Here is a 5,289-nt window from a genome sequence, read left to right as displayed (position 1 = left end):
TATATAGATCTTTAGTTGTCCAAATAATTTCTTTCTATTTTTAGTAGAGACGGGGTCTTGCTCTTGCTCAGGCTGGTCTCGAACTCCTGACCTTGAGCCATCCACCCGCCTCGGCCTCCCAGAGTGCTAGGATTACAGGCGTGAGCCACCACACCAGGCCGCACACCTCTTGATTTCTGTAGCTTTAAAGTAGGTCTTGATATCTGGTAGCATAAGTCCTCCAGCTTTTGCTTTAAGATGGGCGTAGCTATTCTATCATCAGTAGATGACAGTTGTTAACTTTTGTTTTATGTGTCTAAAAATATAATTTTATTGGATTAAATATAGGTATTCAACAAAATTTAGATTACATTGCACATTTGTTTAGTAATCTACGTATTTCACTTAGGTTGACTATTTCCCCTGTGCTCGAATTGTCTTTGAGAATGTGATATTTTTACTTTTTATTTTGAAATAATTTCAAGTTTACAGTAAAGTTGCAAAAATGTTACAAAATAACTTCCTCAAACCCTCGCCCAAAGTTCCCAGTTATTACTATTTTACAAAATTTACCTTATCATTCTTTCTCTCTCACTCTCTTTCTAGGCATATTGGGTTCCCCACCCTCCCGCACTGGAGCCATTTGAGAGCAAGTTGCAGACATGATGTCCCGTTACCCTTAAATATTTCAGCGTGTATTTCCTGAAAACAAGGGCACACTCTACTACACAGCCACAATACAACCCATCAGAGAATCAAGAAATTAATATTAATACAGTACTACCATCTAATCTACAATCTCAAATTTTATCAACTGTCCCAGTTAGGTGGAGGCCGATCACCTCTCTGCAATCTTCATAAGTTATATAGGAGTTTTTTAGAGGGAAGGGGGAAGGGGAAGGGGAAAAAAGAAAAAGGACTCGGGTCAATTTTGCTAAATAGCATTTTTGTAGGAAATTATTTAATCTAGGTTTTCAATTCTGTTTGTCTGGACTTGAGAAAAGTAGTATCTTAGGATATTAAAATTTTCTTCTGTTTCAATGGTTATGTCTTCTTGTTATTTCTTATCTTGCATATTTATGCCTTTTTCCTCTTGTTCTTTTTAAAAAATGTTTATGGATATGTAATAGTTGTACATATTTATGAGGTACATGTGGTATTTTGATACAAGCATACAATGCATAATGATCAAATCTGGGTAACTAGAATATCCACCACCTCAAACATTTATCATTTCTTTGTGTTGGGAGCATATCTTTCTGTCCTTGGTTCGGTTAGCTAGTGGTTCGTCTGCTGGATTGGTTTTTTTTCCCTAAGAAACAGCAGTTTAAAAGAAAAAGAAAAAAGAAAAAAAAAGAAACAGCAAATTGGATTGACGTGTTCTTTTTAGATTTTTTTGCTTTCTTTTCTTTTTTTAAATAATCCAATTTTTATTCAAATAGAATTACATTTAACAATTAAGGTCGTATGACTTAAAAACTTCAGAGCTGGGTTTTGGACTCAGATGGATAGTTTCATTGTCAATAGCCGTTAAAATAATGTTCTTGATCCAGGACCAGATGAAGAGAAGGGACACAAACAATTTCTTTTCATTGACTTTTCTAGTGTAACTTAAATTTCCTTAAATAATATGTCTTGAGGCCAGTCACCATGGCTCAAATCTGTAATCCTAGCACTGTGGGAGGCTGAGGCTGGAGGATCACTTGAGGCCAGAAGTTGGAGACCAGCCTGGGCAACATAGCAAGACCCTATCTCTACAAAAAAATAAAAAATAATGTCTTTTATAAAACTATTCTATAAATGAAATGAATTGGATTTTAAAAGGCAGTGGGCATAAGGAGAGATGCTATGCAATCCACCCTAGTCCCCACACTGGATATTCTTATTGTTTTTGTATCATAAAATAAAGTTAAGCTCTAGTCTGATCCCGGTTGCGAGTTCACCGGATGAACCCCCACACCCTTCCTTGCCCATAGCATCCTGCAGATAGAAATTTTACCTCTGGGGGAATCAATTTCTTTTTTTCCCATTACCATGGATCAAGAACTGACACTGCAGTTTCAGAAGGTTATCCAATATTTATGGATTTTCATCACAGAATCCTGTAACTAAGCTTTTCCTTAAAGAAAGAAAACAAGTTCTTTTTCATTGTTTATTTAGGACAACCTTCCTATGCCCATTTGTTTTCCCCCTAGTGACTGTACTAATCTTATTCAAGCAAAGGTAAGCGAGTGAAGTAAGACAGATGTGAGGAATGAGCCTGGGATTTGAGGCCCCCCACCCATGTGCCCTCGACTTACCTTTCCAGTCTTCGCCCACTTCTCCTCCCCGACCTTAAACTCTAGGTCAGACAGTCTACAAGCTACTCTCCAAACTCCAAACGTGGTTCAGGCTTTCCTTCTTTCATGCTGTTGCTCAAATTACTTCATTTCCTTGGAAACACTGCCTTCCTCTCAGCCCCATCAGTCTTTACTTGTTCACAGCCTATTCTTTGGAGACCCAGCGGGGACAGCTCTACTCCTCAGGTAGCCTTTCCTAACACTTCCCACCCACAGGAGGTCACGGAAGCCCAGTGCCGCAGCCCAGCCCGCAGCGGCTGCCGTGCGCACAGCGCTGAGAGCCTGCACGCGGGTCACGGCGCTAACTCCACTCTCTTTCTTTCCCCTTGTAGAACTTAAGATCTTTCTGGGTGAGGCCTGCAAAGTCTTCAAAGATTACAGCAACCATTTATTAAAAATATTCATCTACTTCTGTTACACAGTCTTAGTGCAAAGATTCGGTAGGGCATCTTCCCCATTGCTCCCAAGATTTCATCTTTCTCTGCTGCTGTCGGCATAGATGGCTTCATGCATTCTGTCTTCTCTGGACCATTGTTACAGCAAGTGTCACAGAGGGTGGTCCTGAGGACAAACCGAGTGGCACACGGAGAGTCCGAGAATCAAAGTTTATTCGCTGGCGGGCTCAGAGGGGCCTCGCCACCAAATTCTGAGCCCCGTCTACCCGAATTTTCCCACTTTTATTAAGTTGTGGTGGTCTGGGGGGTAGGGTGTCAGGTGGCTAATGCCCGCCAGGTAATAGGTTAGTTGATGTGTCAGATAATAGATTTAGTGTTATGCTGATGCGCCAGGTAGTAGATCAGTTGATGGGCCAGGTAATAGGTTAGTATTATGCTGATGCGGGTCTTCTGTGAGGGGTGGGGGTCTTGGGTGGCTGATGTGCCAAGTAACAGATGGGGGCTTTCCTTATCACCAAGATAGAAGTCCAGGATGTCTAGTAGTCTTTGTATTGCAAGAAGTAAGCAAAACGCCTTTCCTTGTCATAATTACTTTCAGCCATACACCTGGTAGAAGCATCAGCTTCCAACAGCAAGGATTTATGTCAGCAGCTTTCGGCCTCCGCATCCTAAGAGTCTTCTTACAGAGGGCAACCAGGAGGCAAAACGGAGAAACTGGAGAGAGGCGAATCTGAGGCCTTGCTGCCTCCTGCCTGCCGGTGCGGCCAGGAGCATCTAATCCCCGACGGCCAACACGGGGGGACAGGCCTTGCTTAGGGCCTTCAGTGGTGAGACAAAGGGGCCAGGAGAACGCAGGAACCCGGGCGCGGGGGGCCGGCACTCGTGCTCGAAAGGCTGGGGCGCAGCAGGGCGAAGGGAGAGCTGGGGCTGCCTGGACAAGGCAGGGGCCACTTTCTCACCAGGCTGAACAGTTTCACCAGCGTCCAGGCTGTCTCCAGCTCCGAACACTGTTTTGTCTGTTTTCTAACTCATTAATTTCTGCTTATATCTGTATGAGTTCCTTTTTTTAAAAAAATAGTTCCTTCCTTCTGCTTTTTTTTGGTATACTTGGCTTTTTTTCTAGCTTTTCAGTCAATGTTTAATTCTATTGATACAAGTGTTTGAGGTAATCCCTTTTCTTCTGACAACTGCATTTACGCAATCTCAGAGATTCAGATGATTGTTTCCATTACTGCTATTTCATGAAATTCTGCAATTTTAGTTTGTATTACCCTGTTGACCCAAGAGCTGCTTAAGAGAGTTCTTAGAAATTTCTACGTAGAAAAGTCTTCTTGCTTTTAATTTTCTTATTAATTTATAATTTTATTGCACTGTAATCAGAGAATGTTGGGTTTTTTGTTTGTTTGTTTGTTTTCCCTTAGAGATGAGGTCTTGCTATGCTGCCCAGGCTGGAATGCAGTGGCTATTCACAGGTGGGAGCATAATGTACCTCAGCCTTGAACTCCCGGCCTAAAGCGATCCTCCTACCTCAGCCTCCCCAGTAGCTGGGACTACAGGTGCACGTGGCTTTACTATTGCTATTTTTAAAGTTATTGAGGTACACATGGACATAGGAAGTGGAATAATAGACACCGGAGACTTGGAAGAGTGGAGGGCGGGAGGGAGGTGAGGCACGAGACATTCCCGAGCGGGTACAATGTGCCCTATTCACGTGACAACTACACTAGAAGCCCAGACTTCCCGCTATGCAATGTATCCATGTAACGACACTACACATGTGCCCCCTAAATCTATTTTTTTAAAAACAGTTATTGAGGTTTTCTTTGTGATCTAATATATAATCGGAATGTTCATTTCCATTACTCAGTAGACAGTGCTCTGACCCAACAGGTCTCAGACCTGTCCGTAGTGTTTCCCCTGTCAGGATGGGAGCCTCTGCTTCTGGGGATAATGCTAGCTGATGCCACCTGTGTCCAGCCACCTCTAGGACCCTGATGTCCTCTGCTCTCTTCCACACAACTGGCTGCCCCCTGATCAGGTGAGAGCTCTAGAGCTGGCCCCCTGGTTTCAGATATTTATCTCCCTATTTACATGTAAATCGAAGCTTGAGTTGTTCTCTTCCTCCTGGAGTAGCTGTGGGTGAAGGCTGGGGTGATTCAATTTGCTTTCATTGTTGGTTTTATGGTTTGTGAAGGACTGTGAAGGGGTTCAGGCACCAGGCATTCCTCTTCCGGAATCGGGCAGCTTTGTGCTTTCTCTTTATCGTGTCTTTCCTTTGCGGCCTTTTCTTCACTCCTGCTTTCCACTGGCTTAGTCAAATTTTTTCCTTTGTCCTCAGGTTGGGGTAGGTAAAATAAATTTTAAAAATAGAAAAGAAAAACCACCAAATTTTCTCCTCCGCTTCCCATCCACATCGAAGTAACAGTTCTATTTCTGTTCTCTTCGTGGTTACCCCGAACAGTGTCCCGGGGCGCAGTACGCTGTGATCGCGCCCGAATAGCCACTGCGCTCACCTTCGGCGGCAAGCAAGAGCCCAGCTGTAGGAAAAAAAAACAGTCTCTGATTACAATGCAATA

The sequence above is a fragment of the Propithecus coquereli genome, unplaced genomic scaffold (assembly GCF_000956105.1).
Source record: "Propithecus coquereli isolate 6110/MARCELLA unplaced genomic scaffold, Pcoq_1.0 Scaffold155, whole genome shotgun sequence".
NCBI classification, from domain to species: Eukaryota; Metazoa; Chordata; class Mammalia; order Primates; family Indriidae; genus Propithecus; species Propithecus coquereli.
The sequence above is the reverse complement of the archived record's forward strand: the minus strand, read 5'-3'. Positions refer to the sequence as shown.